The sequence below is a fragment of the Rattus norvegicus genome, chromosome 16 (assembly GCF_021556685.1).
Source record: "Rattus norvegicus strain SHRSP/BbbUtx chromosome 16, alternate assembly SHRSP_T2T, whole genome shotgun sequence".
In the NCBI taxonomy this organism is placed as follows: domain Eukaryota; kingdom Metazoa; phylum Chordata; class Mammalia; order Rodentia; family Muridae; genus Rattus; species Rattus norvegicus.
Window position 1 is genome coordinate 46,935,456 of NC_141549.1, and position 25,686 is coordinate 46,961,141.

The 25,686-nt window shown below is 37.2% G+C and overlaps 1 protein-coding gene and 2 pseudogenes; 1 reads left to right on the forward strand and 2 right to left on the reverse strand.

Moving 5' to 3' along the window:
* Erich1 (glutamate-rich 1) overlaps nucleotides 1-25,686 on the forward strand; it is a gene marked incomplete at its 5' end in the record, with an annotated part of 52,793,804 nt that overhangs the window by 16,064,896 nt on the left and 36,703,222 nt on the right.
* Pabpc1-ps1 (poly(A) binding protein, cytoplasmic 1, pseudogene 1) lies at nucleotides 425-3,041 on the reverse strand (annotated as a pseudogene).
* On the reverse strand, nucleotides 3,177-5,688 carry Kics2-ps1 (KICSTOR subunit 2, pseudogene 1; annotated as a pseudogene).

A 25,686-nucleotide genomic window follows, 5' to 3' on the forward strand; every position in this document is an offset into this window, starting at 1 on the left:
CTGTTTAAGGAATTTTCATTAAAGCAAGAATTTTATAATCCAAATTATGTTTCCTTGCTCAGTCATCAGTCTGCTCCTTAGAACAGAACTGACATCCCAAAGTATTCCACAGTAAAGAATTATAAAGTTAAAGAAAGGAATGCTTTAAATTTTTGTACTTTGCTGAAAATTCTTTTCTCAAGGTTTATAAAACATTAATTTGTTTTTATATTTTGCTATTTTTTTGTATTTTTTTAAAATCAAGTAAACTAGGACTAGCACTGTTTGCTAGTCCTGGCATTTGCTCGGTACATAAGGTTCAAAGTTTCCTTTCCTTTTTTTATTCATTTTATATTTTGCAATTTTTTTCATAATATTTAAAATTTTCGATGTTTAAGATATTTTTCTTTGGTGAAGAACTAGTTTCTGTTTGTGGTCCCTGATCAATTTAGACAGTTGGAACACCAGTAGCACTGTTCACTATTTTCTGAGCAGCCTCTTTCACTTGGTGGGCTTGTAGTAGAGCTACAGCTTCATCTACTTTTGAGTGGAGAGACTCTGGAGATGCAAGCATGTGAAGCAATTCTGAGTTATCAATCTCCAACAGCATGCCAGTAATTTTGCCAGCAGGAGAAGGGTGCAGGACTTGAATAAGAGGAAACAGCCATTCACCCAACATTTGCTTTTGCTCCTGCGGGGGTGCAGATGCCAACATGGAAGCAGTTAAATGTTCTTGACCTTGCACATGAACCGCAGGCTGTTGCATGGTAACTTGTGGCTGTGCATTAAGATATTGCTGGGGATTGCAGACTCCCGCAGCATATTTATACTGGGGAACAGTGTGGACAGCAGGAGTGGCTGCAGTAACAACAGCTGCAGAACGTGGACCCATTGTCTGTGTTGATGTGTTAGCAACATGCTGTGTTGGCATGACTCGTGGAACCTATGAGGAAGCTGGTCTCATCGTACTAAATGGTGGTCTAGGAGCAGCTGGGCAGATAGCACCGGGCATATTCTGGAATGGATGAGGTCTGGCACCCTGAGCAATCCAGCAAGGACTTGGTCTTAGTTGAGCAATTTGGCTAGGAGGGTAGTATGCAGCATGGTTCTGAGTCTGTGGGATAGCTGCCATGAAGTAACCTGAAGGAGGTGCTGGCTGGTAGGGGTTGATAACAGGGTTGGGCACAGTTCGTACACTTGCCATCCTGTGCATATACTGGTTAGTGAGGTGAGTCTGGCACTCTTCTTTGTGCTGAGCTAAAGCTACATAGAGTGGCTTGGTGGCCACAATTTTACCATTCATCTCCATAACTGCTTTAAAGGCTTCTTCATGGGAGGAGAAACATATAAAACCGAATCTTTTGCTGTGCCCACCCTCCATCATTACTTTTGCACTAGTGATTGTACCAAATGGAGAAAACTGTTTCCGGAGACGCTCATCAATACTGTCATCAAGATTTTTCACATAAAGGTTAACACCCTGATATCTGGTGATCTTGTCTTGCTTCATCTGCTCAAATTTGTGCTTAAGTTCTGTCTGCCATTCCACTTTTTTCTGAGCTCTACCAACATAAATCTGTTTTCCACTGAGCTCATACAATCACAAGTGTTGCAATAAAATTAAAATCCTGCACTAGTGCTGGCATTGTAGGGCCACATGGCATCTGTGGAATATTTTCATCTCTGTTAACAAATTGTCTCACCTGCTAAGCTCCATCCCTTAACTCAGACTATGGCTACTCTCTGAGACCAGCTGTAATCTCTCTACCCATCTAGTTCCCAAGACAGGTTGCTACCATGCCACACATACACATCCCAATTCTGTGGTGGGTCCAGTCTCCTCTGCCACCACATACTCTCTTGAACTAAATTAAACTGCCACATGAAAAAACATACCACAGAATAACCTCTGACCCTAGTGATAAGATATAATTGTCCATCTAAACAGCACAAAATCCTGTACACGTCCATCCCTTAAGAATAGTCATAACAACCTGTAAATGTGCAGAGAGAAATCTTAACATCCACCTCCATGTTCTCTCAGCTGCCCCTCCCCTTTTACTCCAGTCTACTCCTGTCTAAAAGCTTTTTCCTGCCTATCCTTCCTTCTTGTCCAATGACAGGCCTTGTTCTATCTTGAACCTGCCTTCACCTGTATAATGACATCAACCTACGCATGAGCTCCAAGAGAAAAACCCAGCAGTCACAGCTCAATTTTTCTTAGTGGTTTCCTTCCATCCACTTCCCTGTGAACATGCAATAGGAAAGGACAGAGAAGCCTGTGCTGAGAAGCTCAGTCAGTACTGCCTCTGAACATAATCTCCAGAAAGCAAGAAACTACATCCAGAGGTGCTGCAGGACTCATCTGATGACCTATGAAAGAGAACTACCAAACCCTTTAAAGGTAAAAACCAATGCGGATGGAGTTGAAGGTCACCTGAAAAGGACCTGTGGCTGGTTAAATTGCTTTAAGGACCAGTATAATTCAGGCATCTACCACTTCACCACCTGGTAGAAATTTCTCACCAAGATTCTACAACTATTCTTTTTACTTTCTTTCTTTCTTTCTTTCTTTCTTTCTTTCTTTCTTTCTTTCTTTCTTTTTTCTTTCTTTCTTTCTTTCTTTCTTTCTTTCTTTCTTTCTTTCTTTCTTTCTTTCTTTCTGGAGCTGAGGACTGAACCCAGGGCCTTGAGCTTGCTAGGCAAGCACTCTACCACTGAGCTAAATCCCCAACCCCTCTCACCAAGATTCTAAGAACAGTATAATACTAATCAGATTTAGCTTTTAAAACTAGCTAATATAACAATTGGTGTCTTCTCCCTGCTGTTCCCCAGGGACAGAGAGGGAGAGAGAGGGAGGGAGGAAGGGAGGGAGGGAGGGAGGGAGGGAGGGAGGGTGGGAGGTTAGGAAGTGCATCTGGGCACAATTGTCAGAATAGAAACCCCCAAAAAATTTCTGGAAAGAAAATTGAAAGACCAATAAATATTCAATTGACATGAAATATAGGGAAATCAAGAAATGTTGATACCCCTTTGTTGTACGATGGTGCAGCAGTCACCATGGTTCTTCTAGACTCCTCTTTGAAGACTATGTCCTTGGTCTTTATTGCTTATGAACTGTGCAACATTAGGGAGGTCTGTCATTAGCTTGTCTTTGAAAGAAAGAAGCATGAGCTAAGCTTAATCCAAATCACAAACTACTCAGCTAAGAACAATGTATCAAGTCTTGGGAACTCTTGGCCAAGCTCCTTCTTACCTTTGGATCCAGGCTTCAGACTTGCAAACACTTTGGGGTTCTTAAGGGCAAGAGAGAGCTCATAGAGGAAGGAAATAAATGGGAGGTTCTTTCAGATTTCTTTGATGATGGTGAAGTAGAGTTCTGAGCAGGTCAGGAAGTAGGTACTCTGGACTTTGTCATCATAGAAGTGAACCACTTTCTTCAAGATGTTCAGATCAGATGCTCGGGTCTGTCATGATCATGATATCACTGGGACAGTGCATGACTGGCCTGACACTGGGTAGAGAGACCACAGCTACTCTCTGAGACCAGCTGCAATGTCTCTACCCATCTAGTTCCCAAGGCACGTTGCTACCATGCCAGGCATACACATCCCAATTCTGTGGAATATATACTGGTCTACTTCATTAGGGGCCTCTCTGTAGGAAAGCTCTCTGAGTAGCGATTGTCAAAAATTAAGGACATGTTGGCAGTGTCAGATTACCTGATAAAACTGGAGATTTTTCCAAAGAGGTCCAGGTTCACCTTGGTAATCAGCGCTTTCATTTCTGAAGTGGTCATCTGTTGACTCACCACCTCATGGAAGTAAAAGCTAAACTTGCCAAGAGCATGGTTTTGAGTTTCATCAGCCAAAGGAAAAGGTGCGGATGCTACACTCTCTTCTGAGACTGCCCCCCAAACAGGTGTTTCTTGGTCTCCAGCTGCTTCTCAGAAGTCTGGCCCCAGCTCTGAAACTTCATGTGAGCGTTGTGCAAGGTAATGAGAGAAGAGAAGAACTTCGACTCCAAGATCTGGGCCTGCGCCTTGAGGAGATGACTCAGGTTGCCAGAATGCTGAGGATGGAGTGGTGAAATCTGAAGCTATGCTTGAGGATGGTATCCAAGGTGCTGAGCAGCTCTTCCGTGTTGATGAATTTCTGTGTGCTGAGGGCGTACATCTTCTGATAGAAGTCTATGATCTCCATCTGAGTCTGATCAAAGAAACAGAGCTGCTCTGACAGGTTGGGGAGAAGCTCCTCCACGTGAGGAGCCATTCCACCCAGGATGCCTCGGTCGGCCACCACCTTCTTCAGTTCGTTATGCAGGGAAGTGTAGATGGTACAGATGGAGTCGTTCCTGCTGAAGAATGACTGGGCCCCTAGTTTCTGCTCCAGGTAGGTGAGGCTGTGATAGACTTTCTTGGCCAAGGCCTCCAGCAGGGACAGCCAGCTACCCCCACTCCCCAACCCCTGTACTATTGTCCGCCTCTTGTTCCTTCTGGACAATTGTCCTTGGCCTTGTCACAGGAGAAGATACCCAGGTGAAAGAAGAACATCTCCAGTACTACCTGTTCCACCAGCACCAGGTTGGGGGGAGGGCAACTCCATCCATGTCTATTATTATTTTTTGGGTTAGTCTTTGCATTGTGCCCTGAATTTCCTGGATATTTTGGGTTAGGTACTTTATGCATTTTGTATTTTCTTTGACTATTATATCAATGTCAGGATCCTGGAGCTCTGTGAGCTGGGTTAGAACAGCACAAACTGAAAGAAAAACAAACCACATAGTCATCTCATTAGCTATTGAAAAATATTTGACAAAATCCAGCACCCTTTTACGATAAAAGTCGTATACAGATCAGTGGTTCAAGGCACGTATATCAACATAATAAAGGAAATATACAGCAAACTAATAGCCAACATCAAATTAGAGGGAGAGAAACTTGAAGCAATCCCACTAATGGGACAAAAGAAGGCTGCCCACTCTCTCCTTATCTATTCAATGTAGTACTTGAAGCTCTAAGTAGAGCAATTAGATAACAAAAAGATATCAGGGGAATGCAAATTGAAAAAGAATAAGTCAAGGTATCACTATTTGCAGATGTTATGACAATACATATAAGTGACCCCAAAAATTCTACAAAAGAACTCTACACCTGATAAACAAATTCAGCAAAGTGGTTGGATATAAAATTAACTCAAACAAACCAGTAGCCTTCTCTACTCAAAGGATAAATAGCCTGAGAAAGATATTAGGGAAATGACACCCTTCACAATAGTCACAAATAACATAAAATACCTTGGTGTGACTCTAACTAAGCAAGTGAAAGAACTGTATGACAGGAACTTCAAGTCCCTGAAGAAAGAAATTGATGATGACCTCAAAAGATGGAAAGACCTCCCATGCTAATGTACTGGTAATAATGAAAATAGTCATCCTACTAAAAGCAACCTACAGATGCAATAATGCAGTCCACATCAAAATTCCAACTCATTTTCTCATTTGCTCAACAGATGTTTAAAGAGCAATTTTCCATTTTATTCGGGAAAACAAAAGGCAATGTACATTCTTATTTAAGGTACAGCCAATGAATGGAGTTGTATCAGTTTCTCCATATATTATTCTTCATTGTCAGTCCATGGGCTCATCAGTTTAAAGAAGGTGGTACCTTAATTCATCAAAGACTTGTTGCAGGCTTTCAATAAAGAGCATGAAAGGATACAGAAGAAATCAAAGGCACACACCGGCAAGATGGAGATAAAAAATGCTTGCATGAGAACCTTAGGAACTGGGTTCAACCCTGCCTATCTATAGAAAAGCAAGGCAGAGTGGCACATACCTGTAATCCTAGCACTAGTGAGGTAGAGATAAGACTCCCCTAGGCTTGCCTGTCAAATAGCCTAATAGAATCTGTGGTTTTTAAGTTCATTGAGAGACCCAGGAATTCTGGCATGTGAATGTGCCTCCTACATATGACAGAAGCCATACTCATCAAATCTAAAAAGTATGTCTGTATAGGTTAGACTTATTATTTCTTTGGTGCAACACTATAAACAAAAGCCACTTGAGGAGGAAAAGGTTTATTTGGCTTACTCTTCCACATCACTGTTCATCATTGGAGGAAGTCAGGACAGGAATTTAAGAAGAGCAAGAACCTGATATCAGGAACTGATGTGAAGGGCATGGTGGGGTACTGCTTACTGGCTTTTTCCTCATGGCTAGCTTAACCAGGAATGGTAAATCCAACAATGGCATGGACCCTCTCTCATCAGTCAACAATTAAGAAAATGCTGCAGAGTCTTGCCAGCCTACAGTCCAGTCATATGAAGGCATTTTCTCATTCTCCCACGTAGTGATTACATCTAGCTTGTGTCAAGTTTACATGAAACTAGTCAGCATGAAGTGCTATTTAAACAAGTCCTGAATAATGACAATACTACACAACATGTCAGTATTAATGGAAGACATTGCATGGGGCCCAGCCCTAGAAGAATAGCTACAGGGATTTTACAGCTACTTATATACAGAGAATTAGTCTTCCAAGGAATGAGCCCCTGATTGTTTATGCAAGACTGATGGTTGGCCCTAAAATCATATACAGGCAAACAAAAGTATTATGTAGATTTTTTGTTTATATAAGTATTCATTTATATCTCTCTATATTTTTCTCTGTGTAATAATGAATGACTGAGTTTATGACAGAGTAGGTATACATGGGAGGAAGAGATGTAACTATAATTACAAAACAAGATGAAGAAAAATTGAGGCAGATACCCAGTGTCAAACTCCACCCCTAACTCCACACACAAGTACAAACATTTGCAGGCACATATATATTTACATATATACCACCACCCACACAAACATGCAGGAAAACGCATGCATGTACAAGAACACACACGTGAACACATACACATATGTAGTAGGAAATATTAAAACTATGGACAAATCTCAAGCTGTGTCAGCACTGGTGGGCCACATGGCACTAGCAGGGTATTCTCATCTCTGCAGACTCTCCGGTCTGAAGCTCCCAGAACATTTCCACCCAATTCACTAAGTTCCCTTGGCAGGTCACTGCCATGCTACCCCCATGCTGTCATGCTAGCCCAAGTTAGAGTCACAATTTCCAGTAACTCAGCAAAATTAAAACTCTAGAGACTTGTAATTCACCAATCAGATTTATATTAATAAATTATCACCCCACAAAACATTCACAAAATAAACTGGGAGCCAATTGATATTGGTGAAAATTACCCATCTAGATAAGAAAAATTGTCTATAATTAATTATCCATCCTTAAAAAGATATTCATAACTACCTGTGGCTATTTAAAGCCACACGGATCTGGGTCCTTCTCTTCCTCCATCTTTTTTTTCTTTCTGTCCCATCTCCAAAATTCTCCACTCACCTTTCTTTTTCATTGTTCAATCACAGGCCTTACCTTATCTTGTGCCTGCCCTCACCTGCATGCAGACATCAACCCACACAAGTGCACATGGTCACACACGCACACACACACACACACACACACACACACACAGAGAGAGAGAGAGAGAGAGAGAGAGAGAGAGAGAGAGAGAGAGAGAGAGAGAGAACAGAGGATATTGCTCAGGGGTTAATACCACATAATGGTCCAGCAGAATTAATTAATAAAATCTCCTCTGCAGGTTCACAGCCAGCATCAATGCTTAACATTCCTGAATGAAGCACACACACATAGCCTTTGTATTGATGTGGCTTTTTTTGAGCTTTTCAAAATATAATTTAAAAGTATTTTGTTCCAAAAACTGTATTAATTTTACAAATATAAAGTTTATATGGATTTATTTAATTCTTCCCTTCTATGGAGATTAGTGTCTGTGAATATATTTATATCTTCTTTTCTTTATATAACTTGGATTAGCATCCTTTCTTATGGACAATAGTGGGACCAATCCATTAACCTCCATGAAGTTAATCCCAAGTTATTTCTTACTAATTCTGTCTTGGCTTCTCTGTACCTAGTTGGTCAGCCCCATGGGCTGTGCTCTCTAGGCTCCTTCACTTGGCAACCATTTCTTGCAATTGTAAAAAAATGTGTACATTGATACAGGTTTAAGGTTTTTATTGGTACAAATCTTCGTTTATTGATGAATTTAAAATTATTATTGTTTCTCGTAGTTAGGCATTGTGCCTATGCAACTCATTTAAGGATACAAGGCTTATACCAAGTTCTTTTAATAGCTGCTATTACAAAGAGTTTAGGATTATTAAGTAATGCGAGTAAATAGAGAAACTCATGGTCTTGTTTGGTTCTAGTTAATTACAACAAAGTGTTTTCAAGATTGTTTAACTAGTGAATAGCTAAGAATAATCAATATTTGACAATTCAGTTATGCCATGTATATAGATAGACTGTTTTCAAAAGCATCAGAGATCCACAGAATATGGCATTGATGTTATTTCATTATTAAAACATCTTTGACTACCAGACATATCTGCTCATGACAGTAACTCCATTTCACTTCAAGGAAAATCTTGAGAATCACTACCTCCAGGCAGAGTTATTTCCCTTATGGCAAGCCAGCCACTGGGCAACAAATGCCCAATTTCATCTATAGACAAAAAAACTGTAGAATGAAGGACAAATGAATGCAGGATAGTTGACTACTAAGCTCTGCCAAGCAAGGAAACAAGTCCTACATAATTCCTGATTCACTTAAAGTCTTTCAGGTGGTTCTAGGAGAGAACGATGAAGTCAGACCCTCCAACATTGTAAAGAATATTGAAGACTGTCCAGGAAGTCAGCTATGTCTGGTGATTGAGTTTTGGAAGCTGTCTTTGTGTTTCCTGATCATTCAAGTAATATTAAACTCTTCAAATCACTGACAGGGTTGAGGACTAGTTATATTCTCACAGTTGAACATTAATGAAGATGTTCCAGATTGGAAAAGATAGTTTTCAGATGGTAATATAAATTAAAATCAAACGGTATTATTGTACAGAATTATATCCTCTTTTTGTGAGGATAGGTGGTAAAAGACTTTATCTTGATTACCAAGTTTAATGACCAGATGTTATGTGTATATCATACCTTACAATTTACATAATCATTATAATTGTATTCAATGTATATCTGAGAGAAGAGAGCCTTTTTAATTGTATATAAGTGAGAAATCTAACTGCTTGTATTAAGAATGTTAATTATGTTTCTCTCCCCCCAAAACAAAACCTGTTTCCATGAAAAGGTCTGCATGTAGCTTATGGGAACCTGCCACAGTTGGTTCTGATTGGTAAATAAAGATGCCAACAGTCAATACCTGGGGAAGACAGACAGAGGCAGAATTTTAGAATCTCCCAGGCTTGGGATTGGGAGCAGGAAAAGGAGATACACCTTGCTGTGAGAATGCAGAGGAAAGGAGAGACACCATGCCTGAGAAGAATGCAGGACATAGCTGCTATGAAGGATCCTGGATAGCATGGCCGGGAGGGCTGCCCAACTAGGTCTAGAGAAGTCAAGACAGAATAAGTAAGGAATTACTTGAGCTTAACTGCGTGAAGGTTATGCTGTGGTCTAGCTATTGTACTTCCTATTGGTTTGGCCTGAGAGCTTGGGAAGACCTCATCTACATATTTGGTAGTGTGGTCCTGTTTTGATGCCTGATCTGTCTTGAGCCTATGTGACCTGTGATCATGTTCTCACTTGTGGAGGAGGGGCTTGGGGCATTGTCTTTAGCCTATGTAACCTGTGGTCATGTCCTCACCTGTGGAGGAGAGGTTTGGGATGTTGTCCTGTGTGACTGATTTGTCTTGGGCCTCTGTACCCTGTGGTCACGTCCTCACCTGTGGAAGAGGGGCTGGGGGCATTGCCCTATGTAACTAGTCTGTCTCAAACCTCTTTACAGGGGTCTGTTGGAGGGGGGAGGTACAGGTATATGAGGCCTTGATATCCTGGGAGAATGGTAATGTCTCTGCTGTCCCTTCTATGGTCTCCCAGTGATTTGACATATCTTGACCAGGAATCAGGGTACCTTTCACTGCCTGCTGCCCCACACTTTTGCATATATTTATATTACACAAAATTTGACTAACGTTAAACCTTCCAATTTACTCTTCCATTTTACTTTTCTTTTATCTTCAGAACTTCCTCCCACTAAGTAGTATTGGACTCTTTTTAAACTATCAAGTTAGTTTCTGACTTGTACTATACAGACAATGCATATAGAAATTTAAATTTTCTCCTATATCATAAACAATGTTGTAATAAGCATCTTTACGTATGATCACTTTTTTATGCATTATTTGGCTCTGTTAAATAAATCTTCAGGAATACTAAATGTAGGCTTAGATTTTTCAAAACCTACTTTAGTAAGGATACTCAAATGCTTCCATATTCCCCCTACTTACAGTTCACTGTCCAAAGAGAAAAATGGTAAATAGGACAAGAGGATGTCGACCTATTTAGGAATGGTTCTTTGGAGGTGATTCCAATCTTCAATGTCAGGATACCAGCAGCCCAGTTCAATAGTGTCAAGATACTGACAGTCCAGTTCACCAAGCATGAGTCAGCAGCACTAGCAGAATCTAGTAGAAACAGCCAGGCATCAGCTAAATCAGCATGAGTCACTGGGATCAACTAAGAAGTTATCTGCTGTGCCTCTCTCAAGGAAGTAAAGATCAGCAAAGACCTGAAACCAAGGAAACTTGCATGGCTAGCAATGAGAGTGCTCTATTACTGTCTGTTGGGTCCTAGTTATATGCTCTCCAAATATCTGAAGTCCTCTCATAGGCCTTGCTTCAGCAAGGTATCACATGAGTCTGCTTCAGCAAACATCACATAAGTCTACATCATATGACTCAACCAGAAATTTCCACGTCAACTAACATGTTAAATAATACATTCATTTAAATTATTTTTGATGTGTTAGGCACCATGACTTTTCGATATAAACTATGTGTAATAATATCTCAAGTATTTTTGTTTAAGTTAGCTTTAAGCAAATGTAGTAATGTCAGTTATTTTACAAAATACTGATTTGCTACATCTTTATTCAAATTACCCCCTAGATTCTTAATTGAGTTGTGGCTCCTTACATGTTTCAATATTGATTTCCAAAAACCTGCACAAAGAGAAATTTTCAATTATTATTTTTTCTCACATACCTTTAGTACCATTGGAAATGTCATTGTGTCTAACCTCTTTGCTTATTTTATATGATTAATTTAGCAACTGTTTTCTTTGCTACATTTAAGTGAGATCAAGTATATGATATTGAAAATCAAAGTCAGCATAGTTTTATGGGAACATATATAAATTTATTATGTATTTATGTTAGCTCATGTTTCCATCCAAAGTTCATCAAAATCAGTTGATAGGTCTATTCATTAAATAAAATTTAAAAATTGAATCTTACATTTCAATATCTCTTTGTTCAATTTATTTACTTTTAATAACCTAATTATATAAGTATTATTAAAAATAAAATATAATGAGTAATTATATACTTTGAGCTGTATAATGAAAATTCAAACTGATTTACACAATCCTAGCATTTGATCACTTTAACAACAAAAGTCACTTCATAACAATTTCATCATGAAAACTTTTGACTTTGAAATATTGGGGGGTTTTCTGTGAGAGCGAATGTTTGTTGGCAGTCTGAAGAACTGTAACTTAAAGCATCTACTCTGTGCTTTCATGACACTAACCATATTTAAAAGAAAGCCAGATCTCAACTTTAGTTATGCAATACAGACTTTAACCTATTCTACTATGTTCCTTGCCAGGAAACAAGAATATATTAATGTAACAATTTTCATTTTGAGAACACCTGAAGAGGCTAGAGGGGACATTAAGTTCTTTCATCAATTGCAAGAAAATGCAAAAATCAAGATGGAATGCACATTTCGTTATGTTAATTTTTTAATCAGCAGAACTTGAGAAGCTATGCATCTGTTGAATCAAAACATGTTTGCCAAGCTCTTTATGCTTTTTTAAATATTGTGTGTGGTTGAAGAAAAATAAAATCTGTGTTTGCTATCCTTACTTTTAGATTCTATCAAAATTGAATACATTCTTAAAAGTTCAGTGTGCCTTTTCCTTCTGTCTTTTCTTTTGGAACTTTAGATTTTAAGATTTAGATTCTACACAGTGACAATAAAACTTGATGTTAATCACATATATTCTGTCTGTTTTTCTCTTATTTTTTTTCAATTAAGTCATGTTTGATGAAATGTTGAGGTTGCCATACTAAGGACTGCATCCAATCTCCAAAATTGTGATGATTTCTTCCCTCAAGCTGCTCGCTGTACAGTTTTTGTAATAAGCAAATAACAAAAGAGTTCACAAATACACTGAAAGCACTCATGTGTGAGGATAGGCTTCTACCTCCCTGATAAATGGAACAGAAGAGATTGCAATACTGGAGTAATTCCCAGAATACATACATTTCTGGCTTAGGGTTTTAAATCAGATGCTATTGGGTTAACTAACCATGGTGGTTTCCCCTAATTGTGAGAGGGTATGAGTGAATGCAAATAAAACTATAATCATAAATATGGCAGATAAATATGACATACTAATTTCTATGGCAGCAAATGCTGCTATAGCCTTAATATATAACAAGAGTTTTTCTGTATGATTTATTGTTTTCAGGGTTTCACCTTTTCTAATAACTTAGTGAAATGACAGTTCCCTTTTTCATAAGTAAATAACTTGGTCATTTGAACCAGGTTCTGATTCTAGGGTACACATTTTCTCTATTGCCATTCAGAAGACAGAGCATAATGAAATTAAATTGTACAAAAGTATACTATGTTTTCTGGATAATACTCCTGTTCTCAAACATGGAACACAGGTAATACTTAGCCAATTTTTTCATTGTTAGTATTGGCTTAATGTTGACAATGGAAAATTAACATGGAAAATATAATTTTTTTACCTACTAATTACAAATATGTGCTCCAAGAAAGTTTCTTTCTGTCTCTGTATTTTAACACAATTTGGAGCATCAGCCTCTGGCACACTGAGACATTATAGACCATAAGCCAACTTCTTTCCATGCATTTTGTGGGTATTGTATTTTGTGTCAGAGTAACACCGAAGAAAGTAAGGCTGCAAAGTAATGGAGGGCAGTCTAACTCCTTAATTAAGGCATAATGAATTAAGAAGGAACAACACAAATGTGTTATACTAAATAATGATAAGATTTTAAAGTTTTGATTGGAACATAGAACAAGAAACTCCATATTAATGATATGGCCAACATTGTTTCAGTATTTTGTGCATATGTCCACTGTCAAAAACTTAAGAGACTTTAAATATATTCATTTCCTTGAGCACTATTTATGATTAAACTTTCAAAGTCCTGTCTTTTAGCTTCTATTTAACCTATTTTGCTATGACACATTAAAGCTTTCTGTTCTTAATATAACACAGTATTTATTCATCTACCTGTTCTGATCCCTCCTACACTTTAATTTTCCTAGCCATTATTCCATTTTAAACTTGATGAGATTTTTCTTTCATTTTTTAATTGGATATTTCCTTTATCTACATTTAAAACATTATCTCATTTCCTGGTTTCCCCTCTGGAAACACCCTATCCCATCCCCCACTCCCTGCCTTCATGAGGATGCTCCCCCAGCCACACACCCAGTCGCCACCCTGAGTACTTATAAAAGCAACTGTATAGTTAAAGCTGAAAATATTTTTTTTTAAGATTCACATATTTGAGTGAACAATACCCAGGCTAATCTCCAAATCATTTCTGACTATGAAAAGAGAAAAATTATCACAATCAATATTTAGTATAAAAGCAAAATTATCCAAAACGAATGTTAATCTCTTGTATAGCATTAAGTTTGGAAGAAATAAAATAATACCCAGAAAAATTAAGGTATCAAAGTATTAAACAAGCATCTATTTAGAACAGAATTGGAAAATATTAATTTTTATAATTTATGAAATTAAAATATAATTATACCATTTATTTCTTCATCCTGAGCAAGGTAACCCACAGACCCAAAAGGGGATTTGTATTATATACTCATTTATAAGTGGATATTAACCAATGGTACAGGAAACCCATACTGTACTTCACAGACCAAAAGAAGTTAAGCAAGAAGGAACCACCAAGTGAGGATGCTTTATTATCACTTAGAAGGGGGAAGTAAATAGCCATAGGAGAGAGATAGATGGGAAACATGGTAGGAAAGGGGTGGAGGGAGTTGCAGGACGTTCAAATTTGTTGTCTGGAGACTCAGGAGAGCTAGGAGAATGAGTGAAAATCTACAGCTGGTGCAACTAGGTTGGGGTTGGGAGCATCTCTAGGACATACCAGAGACTTGGAATGGGGAAAAACTCCCAGGAGTCTTGAGGGGTGACTCTAGAAGAGCCTCATAACAATGGGGATATGAAATTCTAAACGGTCACCTCCTATTACCAGACAGGAACTCCAGTGGAGGAATAAGGGCACCAACCCACCTACAAAACTTTCAGTCCAAAATGTCTACAAGAAATGCAGGGACAAAGATGAAGCAGAAATGGAGAGATTGGCCAACCAATAATGGTCCCAACTGGAGACCCATCCCCTAGGCAAGCATAAATCTCGAACACTATTAATGGAATTCTGTTATCCTTGCAGACAGGAGCCTAGCATAACTTTCTTCTGAGACGCTCCACCCAGCAGCTGACTGAAACAGATGCATAGACACATAGGTAAACTTTGGATAGGGCTTGAGGAGTCTTATGGAAGAGTATGTGTTGGAGGGATTGAGGGCCCTGAAGAGGATAAGAATTTCACAAAAAGACCAACAGAGTTAACTAACCTGGACCTTTGGAAGCTCCCAGAGACTGAACCTCCAATCAAAGAGCATACAAAAGCTGTACCCAGGACCCCTGCCCACTTGTGGCAAGAGTGCAGAACAACTGGAGTGAGAGAGTAAGGGCAGGGCTGTCTCAAAAGCTGATGCCTTTCTTAGAAATCCATTTCCTTAACTTGACTGCCTTATCCGGCCTCATTGGAAAAGGATGCACCTACCTCTGCAGAGATTCGATGTGCCCGGGTAGGGCAACACTCAGGGATTTCTCGATCCTCTCAGCGGCCAATGAGAGTTGATTTTGGGGGAGGGACAATATGCAGGGAATCCAGGAAGGGGGTCAGCTAAAGGATGGAAAGTGAATAAATAAATAAATAAATAAATAAATAAATAAATAAATAAATAAATAAATAAATAAGAAAAGGGTAAGTATTCAGCTAGATTTTTAATAAAGTAAGTATCTATTTAGAACAGGATAAGAAAAATAATTATTTTTTTATAGTTTTAAAATTAAAATATAATTATATCATTTATTCCTTCCTTTTGATTCCTTCAATCTCTCCCATATATCTTTCCTTCTTTCTTTCTGTCAAATCACAAGTTATTTTCCTGAATAATTGCTAGATATGAAAGAACTCATAAAACACGTTTATTAAGCAACATATACAGATTGAAAAGCATTGAACAGAGAAAAGCATTCCCATTTTCAATTTTAAAAATGTACTGAATAAATGTGACTCTAATGATGAATGTTAAATATGTTTTGAAACATCTTAGTAAAATTAAAATTATGTTGTATACCTCAGAATCAACAAAAAGCTAACATGAGCCAAGCTTACTATATTGAGATAACACACAAACAAAATTACTTAGCAAATGTCAAAAACGTTGATATTAAAGAATAATTTACTAAATAATAAAATAAAGCTGGGTTGATAACAGTACTTTCAGGCAAAATTGAGCTTCTGTGAAAGAAACAAAATGAATCCATAAAAGTATCTCACATGACTGTATTTGAAGTAAAATCTTAGTGAAGAGAAATAACCAGTTGTGAATTTTAAAACATAATAAAGGGTATAACAATAAGGAGAAGGGACATTCTGACTTTTTAACTTGAAAAGAGTTCATTAAAATATAGAAAAATATAACATGATATTCATTTTATATGCAGCAGACCCCTGTAGTTAACCAATTTTATGGGTTAACCAGTTTTAATGAATACTTAGATTGCTATTGCCCTGTCACTGTGCTTTTTATCTCCAAGTTTTTTTCATATTAGCAGAACCCTGGCAATGTCTGTATTTATTTTTTCTGTCAAGAAGTTGACCTAAATCAATACCTGTCTCAAACTGTATCCAAGACAGTGAGAAGATCCAAGTTAATTTTCAATAGTGAGAGGAACAGGGGTGATCTGCTATGTTTCTGTGTCCTTAAGTTGGAATTCTAGGAAGAGTACCTAAATATCTGACATATGGCAGATGCATCTCTCTTGCGTTTCCCTTTTCCATTTTAGCTATCTAAATCAGACATGTAGAGCTAGAAATTTAGTAGTCAACCTCAATACTAGAAGGCATTCTTGAAAATGCATTAATATATTACCCATGTATTAGTATCGTAGGCAGAGTGGTGAAGGAATCTGGACTGCTGACAGCATAGCAGTGCCTCTTACACCTTGGTTTAGTCATTTGCAGAGTTGTTTTATATAGGAAGGTAGAAAAAAAGAAACCCTCGTGATGTTTAGTCTTCATCTTTTGAAATTTTGTTTACCATAATCACACATCATTTCTAACAAACCAAAAATAATCTATTAATCTGAAATTAAATTATAATAATAGATCTCTTTTTCTTCTCACTAATCTCACCCATGTTGTGTGTAGTATTACAATGATACATTTGCTCTTGGATTGAGCATGCTATCAATCCCTCCCAGATTCTCTTTTGCTCTACTTACCATTGCTCTGGGACCATACTACCATCCTCTTCCCAGTTTCCCTTGAATATGCAAATAAAACACACACACACACACACACACACACACACACACACACACACGCACATGCACACAGAGAGAGAGAGAAAGAGAGACAGAGAGAGACAGAGACAGAGACAGAGACAGAGACAGAGACAGAGACAGAGAGAGCTTGTTCCTTTACAAATTGCCTTCTTGACACAATTGCTGGGCACAACCATGCCTGGAAAAGCATGCCCTTATCAACTTCTTAACTTAGACTCTTCCAACTATCCCAAATTTAGGGGCTAATCCCATTTGGTTTCTGCCAAACATCCATGAGTACCCATCTGTAGTAGTGGTCCCAGGCCCTAGCTCCTTCAGGGACCCCATATGGCTGCTGCATTCTCCTTATTTCAAAGCATGGCTGAAACTCTTTCCTTTCCTAGCATCCTTCTGCCTGTCTCCAGAGACCTGGAGGTCCCACCTCTACTTTCCACCCAGCAAATTGCCCGTGTCTTTCTTTACTGACAAATCAAGAACCGATTGGGGAACAGAACCTTAGCATCAGAACCTCCCCTCGTATACCCACATATCACTCATATGCTCTTTTATTCTATCTGAAAATAAGTACATTTTCCATTCAGAAAATCACATGAAAGGTACAAAAACTATATTGATGGGCAAATACATCCTTATTCTTCATAAACTTGTGCAGAGTGAAGAACAAAGTGTAACCCTGAAACTAGAGACAAAAATTTAAAAAATACAACTATTTATTGAGCAGAATGAAAACTGAAAAACAGTACATAAATGACAGAGAAGCACAAAAGAGATTATACTTGCATTAAACACCATAAGCTTCCAGACTCAAGACTTATATCTATTTTAACACACTATGAACTTTAAGGCTCAGGACACTTTGTGCTTTTAATACCTTTTAGGATGACCATTAATTATATCCACTAAGTTGCATTGTCATGGATGATTCATAACTATGGCACAATAGCTCAACTCTTATAAATACAAGGTACATGACTAATATAAAATGTACAGTACATATTTAGAATATATTGTATTAGACTTTAACAAAAAAGTAAACAAATAAACAATATCTAAAACCATCAAAAATAGTTAAAAGTTATTGTGATGAGATTTTAATCTGTCAGTATATGGTCATGTACAGGATTTGGGCTGCTCTGATAAGATACTGTAGATGGGCTGTTTTGTAGACAGTAGAAATTTATTGCCATTCTGGAGTCTTAGCAATTTAATACCACTTTAATATGAATAGTGTAAGATTAGGGGCTTCTAAGATTCTTAAACCACTAGAACTGTAATAAATTTATGCATTTGAAGACTTACTTTCATTTGTGTGATAAATTGTTTATTTTTGGCTTATATTTAATAGTACCTCTCATTGTGATATTTTAATCTATGGATGCAATGACATCAGATCATATTTACTCTCTCTTTACTCTTCTCCCTTTGGTTCCTTTTATTTCCCCAACAAGTCCTCTTTATTGTTTCATGTCTTTTCTTGTTTCTACATGACCCAAGTAATGTCTTTCCCTCTCTTAGCAATCATTAACAGTCTAGAGATTCTCAGGGAGTCAAACAGCCTCATGAACCTCTCCCATTTCCATAATGAAAATGCAATGAACTCAGGTTTCAATAGACTTTGTTTACGTGTTGCGAGTGGTGTGAGTTGAAGAATGCCAGAGCCATATCATACTAGAAGGGAATATGTTGAAAAGATTCTTTATCAAACTCTAGAGAAGCTTGCTCATCCATATTGAATGTAGCTCTATAATAGTTATGAAACACAAACTTCCTAAATGATCACCAACAGAAGAATAATCAAAATGTAGCATATGTTAACAATAGAAATATATTAATCTGTAAAAGTAAAATTATCACATTTGCAGGTAAATTGCTGTAGAACTTGATAGAACAATATTGCATGAAGTAACGCAAGTGTCACAAAACAAGTGCCAAATGCCTCTCTGATATCTAAATCCTAGACTGGATTTTGAGAGCTGTGTACTTTACTTAGTATACCTATAAATCAAGGAAGTTAGAAAGAGGAAGTAGGATGTCTTAAGGAGACATAACAGAAGGCTAGTAGAGCATAGGCAATACAACAGTAAAAAGGAGGAAATTAGGATGCACAGGTACTACTAGGAATGGGAGTCGAACTAATAGTAACATAATAGAAGGTTACTTTAAATAAAGGGTATGTGAAAGAGCAATCTGGAATTTTTGTTATGTTGGTTAGACAGCTAAAAATATAAGTTACAAATGAGATATCTCATTTGGCTAGATAATGATACTTCTGGAACACATGGATTTTTAAACAAAATTCATGGCACTAGACATAAGATATCTATGAATTACTGTTTATAAAGGGGAAAGAGGGTCACCAAACAATACAGCATCTTTATATCTCTCTGGTTTTCAAGTATAACTATATGACAAGATCTTTTTGCTCAAGATACTACATAACTTGCTTGCAAACTCAGAAGAGACAAAGCTGAAAGTAAGCCTTAAGCCTTCTTCCCACTTGCTCACTTTCCTGTTCTGGAAGCTGTTGTGTAGTCTGCTGAAGAATACAGGTATAAGCAGTCTAATCTATCTCAGAACTCTACAAACTACAATATTAGCCTGATACCATTATAGTGAACAGCAAATAATACTGGAGACTCTTGGCAGCTCAAGGTGCTGAGAAAAGAAGATAGTTTAGTGTTCAGCCTTGAGCAGGACATATTAAGGAAGTGGCTATAAGAGAGGGAGAATATGATACAAATGTTATTTTAAGTTATGACACAGGCATTATAATCATAAATACATACCAACTATGGTTGGTGGGCTAATATAAAACTAAAACTACCAATAGTCTGTCACGGATTTGGGAGTCCATCTGACTCCCTGTTCAGGTATTGGCCATGGAAAGGGATCAGTAGGGAGGAAAGGGTTGTTTAAAGAAGAAAACATGGGTGTGAGAGCAATGCACAACCAAACAAAACATGAACACACATAAGCATGAATGTTGGGTATATATACAGTATGTAATAACCTTAATTGAAAATAGTTGTCATAGTATTATCATGACTCAAAGAAAAAATGTATTTGATGATTTTTATTTTGACTTAATGGAAAAAGAATATTCAGCTTTGGAGGAAAATAGCTTTCTAAAGTTATGTTTCCCTCATTTTGTACTGAACAGAAGCTGTAAAACATTCTGTAAAGATTCAATGGTTAAAAAAAAAGTCATTCACAATTTTCATGCTACACTTTTGAACACTTTTCCATTTATGAGGCACATACCTCATAACCTAATTACTTCTGAAGGATTCCACATTCCAGTAGCATCATCCTGGGGGGGGGGTAAGATATCAACAAGGAGTTTGGGGAACACAGGATTTAGACTAGTAAATTTTATTATGTAGATAATCTTAACATATAGTTAAATAAACTTATAATCAACAAGTTATTTTTTAAAAGAAAAGACAAAAATAGTGTTTTATAAGAGGAAAATAGACAATTATTGTTTTTACATATTGTTTATATTTTTTTCAAAATCTCCTTATAATCTTTGAAGACAATAGACTTGTAGAGATATGTCTACTTGTAAAATCATGAAACTATATGATACCTAAAAAGGTGTCTGATAAAAATGTTGCATAAATCTGAATTTGTGATATTTGGTAAAATTACCTTTTTGCAGTTTTATTTAATCATAAATTATTAAATGTATATTCTCAGGCTCAATAAAAAATCGTTTTCGATACTCGTTGATGCAGATGTGTTCCAAGGGAGCAAAATGTGGTACTATACATATTTGCCCTTGAGCTGACAGTGGTGTTTCATGTGATGCCTAAGTGTTCACTTTCCTATACACAGAAGATTTGTGTGATCAAGAACAATTTATCAGTGTCTTGTTAGAGACAAAGAGCCAGATGCAAGAAATACAACTTAAGCTAAAGGGCAAATGGCTTTGGCCCCTTCCTGACTAAATTCAGCCCAGCCTTCTACAAGAGTATAATGTGAATGATATTTCTTATTTCTTAACTTTTTCTGTAGATTCTTAGACATGACTTCTATGTTCCATAGAAATAGCCCAATTGAGTAGTTTTGGTATAACAGAAACTTTATTGAGTGCAAGGTAACTATATATTTCTTTAATGTCTGTACTGAGGTCACAGAATATTCTCCTGTTTGTTGATTCCTACAGCCCAAACTTCTTGGAACTTTAGGTTACATCCACAAAACAGTTGTCCCGATGAGAAGTCGTACAACAATACCATGATTCATAAGAGAATTTGTTCAAAGAAAACTTTAATGTGTATGATTCTACTTTTATGTGATATTTATTATCAATCATGTGTATGTGTATTCTAGTGTTTTATGTGTGTAGTGTCTTAAGTGTTTCTATTTTTCTTCTAAAATATAACATTTAATATATAGAAAAAAACAGTAAAAATTTCTGAACAACATGCATTGAAATGTTATCAATATTAGCTAATAGTTTCTGATATTTGGCATCTCTCCTATTTGGGCTTCAGTATATAAGCATCTATTTGGTCAAAGAAGTTTTGTCAGAATAGAATTCTGAAAGATACTGAGATTGAAAAGTGAGGTTTTAAATTTCAAAAAGGAAAAATGGATTTGGAGAAGTGTACAATGAAATATTTCTCTGCATCAAAGAGAGAAATTGTGAAAATATTGGAAACTAAGGGTCAGAAAGAAAGAGACTCAGGTAGCATTCAAAATTATTTCTTATTTGTAGAATTTGTGTTTTTAGAATGAAAAGCATGGTGTGGAAGAAGCTCATGAGAAGTCAAAGGAAGACTTGCTTCCTGCAAAGAATTCAGTGAAGTGACAAGTGAATGACATTAGTGACCTCAGCTCAGGTAACTTCTTATGTGTATATAGAAACAGTACAAGAATATAAGTGCAAAGGTGTTTATTCATTAGCTATAAATGATCATATATTACATAACATTATTCAAACTACCCAGGCAAGGAATTCCTATGGATGTACTGTCTTTTGAAGCATTGTCTTTTATGGTTGTTATTTAGGTTTATAGATTAAAGCCAAATGGAATTTATTCTATTTCTAACTGCCCTGATGTTTGCTGAAATGTCAGCAAGGTGTCACCTGCTATACTAATTGAAATGGCAGGACATTTCCTTCAAGCAATAGGAACCACTGTCAGTTTGTAGCTTGCAGAATCCTTAGTGATGTGGAAGAGTATGTCACAGTGTCAAGACCTTCAGTGTCACTGTAGAAATATGCACACTATGAATTCATAGGTAGAAGAATTGGCACATTATATGCCTCAGTATTCAGTGGTTATGGAGGACTGACCTGCTGAATAAATTTGAAGGTTGAGTGTTGGTTCATCTTGCAGATGAGATGAATTTAAGTAATTATCTTTTGAAAATGAACATAGATTAAATGAAGATATATAAAGTTGAACATATTGTTGGAAGACTGGTATGTCTCTAGTTAGGCCAGTAATTAGTAAGGGGGAAACATTCCTGAAAAGCTTAAATGTCTTCTCTGTTGCTATAGAAATGGTTCATAACTGTTATAGCCTGAAATGAATTGTGAATCTGCACCAGTATTTTGATAACAGTATTAAATTGAACAGAAATAATATTTGGTTTATATCAATGCATATTTCCTATACAAGATGGTTGAAGAACAAATTATGGCTATCCATATTTTGGAAATAAGTGCTAAGATTAGTAAGAAAATCAAAAGACTATTGTCATCAAAATATATGCATATGTATTTGTGGACATATAAAACCTTCAGGGAACCTTTATGTTTATCCCCCTCGATCAAGGAAGTACCGTTTGATATCTTTCCTCTAAAAATATAGATTTATGGTTGATGAATCAGTTCAGTCACTAAAATGCTTATATTATAAGGATGTGTGTTCAACTTTCAGAACCCATGTGTAAAGTCCAAGTGTGGTAACATATACTTGAAATCCCAGCACAGGAAAGGAGAAGTCAGGAAGATACTTGAGGTCTACAAACTAGCTGAATTTTTGGGGTCCAAGCAAATGAAAGACATTGTCTCCAGAAAGAAAGTGGATGTCTGAAGCCAACCTCTGTCCTAAACACTCATGTGTGCATCCATGTACTTAACTACACCCATACATGTGCCCATGTATGCACACACATTTTAACATTTACATTTAAAATGTTCTCAGAACTCAAGAAAACATATATTTATAATAAACATATAATCTTTCTGTAAGTTATACAAATATTTATGAATCTGTACTAACTATTCAAAAAGAAAAGCTGAGCTTCAGGCTTCTCTTAAGTTCCTGCCTTGGCTTCTCTCAAATGATGGCTTGTAACCTATATATTAATGTAAATCCCCTACTACTCATTTACTCATGTGCATTTACTGTGCATTTACTCTTGACATTTATCACAACTACAAAAGGTAAGTTAGAATCATGACCTAGAACCGGTTTTGACATCAGGTTATATTACAAAAAACTTGGTTTTACTATTTGAAGCATTTTAATAGTAAGTAGTTTTGTTTTAAATATATGTAATAGAATGGTTTCTGGAAACAATAGCATTTTCATAGATTAATTCACATCTTAATTCATTCCCCAAATATTAATATAAATGTTGTAGTGCTGTAGGATATTCCAAGTCTGGATGAATTCCTACAAAGGTAATGAATCTACCAATTGATAGTCTTATCTTCACTTCTCACCTTCTTTTAAGACTGATTTGTTTGTATCTTTGGGTTATGAGTGTTTGCTTGAATGAGTGTATGTACACTGTGTGAATGTCTGGTGTTCCTGGTTTCCAGAAAAAGACATTGGGTACCCAGGAACTGGAGTTATGAATTGCTGTGAGCTGTGCTAGGTTCTCTGAGTCTTCTGCAAGAGCAGAACATCCCCCTAACCCTGAGCTAACCCTTTTTAACTTCACCAATGTCAGTGTTACAAAATATATATCCATTTCCAACTATTACCCAGCAAAGTATTGTATTTTCTATGAGTGAAAAAATCTCTGTGGAGTAGTTAGTGAATCAATTTAAAAGCCAAGAGATCCACTGCTCCAAGTGGAGTCATTATAATATGGTTGTCTCGATATCTGCTTTGATCTCAACTTCCTGGAGCATTGTTTTTATTTTTAAAAAATTGTTTTATGTTTTCACACCTACATATTTTTTCATCAAACATCCCTCCCAATTATTCTATATCATCTTCTTTCCTTTATCCTCAAATCTTTCCTTTTTGAGTCTCCTTTTTTTAGAACATGGCCCAAGAATGAAATTCTGTAAAGAGATTTCTGAGAATTTATAAAAAAAATAATGCCAATACCAAGATAAGTGATCTTGTGATCTTAGTTTCTTATTGAACATGTAATTGTTCTTAGATTATGCTTTTGTGCCTCTCCCAGGAATAGCAGACAGGAACGAGGTTATGTTAGATTATTCATTACAACAAGCTATTGTCACAATTGTCATTTGTTTATATACCTGTGGAAAAACATTCTTTTGCCATGCATGGCTTCCTTTTGTGACTGTACATTCTACACATGTGACTCCTCTAACACTCAGAGTATAAACTGTCTGATGCTCTGAATAAAATTGGCTATTGTATGAGACTTTAGCCACCTGCATTTATTGTGTGTGGTATATTTATATCTGCCTATGTGCTCATGGCCCCACTATATTTCAGTTTACTTGCAAGATCATGGGTTGAAGAAATATCTTTAGAATAATGCCATTCTCCCAGTTCTAACTGCTTCTAGAGTGAGACTCTTTTTTTTTTTATTAACTTGAGTATTTCTTATATACATTTCGAGTGTTATTCCCTTTCCCGGTTTCCGGGCAAACATCCCCCTCCCCCCTCCCCTTCCTTATGGGTGTTCCCCTGCCCACCCTCCCCCCATTGCCGCCCTCCCCCCAACAGTCTAGTTCACTGGGGGTTCACTCTTAGCAGGACCCAGGGCTTCCCCTTCCACTGGTGCTCTTACTAGGATATTCATTGCTACCTATGAGGTCAGAGTCCAGGGTCAGTCCATGTATAGTCTTTAGGTAGTGGCTTAGTCCCTGGAAGCTCTGGTTGCTTGGCATTGTTGTACATATGGGGTCTCGAGCCCCTTCAAGCTCTTCCAGTTCTTTCTCTGATTCCTTCAACGGGGGTCCTATTCTCAGTTCAGTGGTTTGCTGCTGGCATTCGCCTCTGTATTTGCTGTATTCTGGCTGTGTCTCTCAGGAGCGATCTACATCTGGCTCCTGTCGGTCTGCACTTCTTTGCTTCATCCATCTTGTCTAATTGGGTGGCTGTATATGTATGGACCACATGTGGGGCAGGCTCTGAATGGGTGTTCCTTCAGTCTCTGTTTTAATCTTTGCCTCTCTCTTCCCTGCCAAGGGTATTCTTGTTCCCCTTTTAAAGAAGGAGTGAAGCATTCCCATTTTGATCATCCGTCTTGAGTTTCATTTTTTCTAGGCATCTAGGGTAATTCAAGCATTTGGGCTAATAGCCACTTATCAATGAATGCATACCATGTGTGTTTTTCTGTGATTGGGTTACCTCACTCAGGATGATATTTTCCAGTTCCCTCCATTTGCCTACGAATTTCATAAAGTCATTGTTTTTGATAGATGAGTAATATTCCATTGTGTAGATGTACCACATTTTCTGTATCCATTCCTCTGTTGAAGGGCATCTGGGTTCTTTCCAGCTTCTGGCTATTATAAATAAGGCTGTGATGAACATAGTGGAGCACGTGTCTTTTTTATATGTTGGGGCATCTTTTGGGTATATGCCCAAGAGAGGTATAGCTGGATCCTCAGTGAGACTCTTCTTATGTTCACATCTATCCTGTGTGTGTGTGTGTTTCTGTATATGTGTGTGTGTGTGTGTTTCTGTGTATATGTGTGTGTGTGTGTGTGTGTGTGTGTGTGT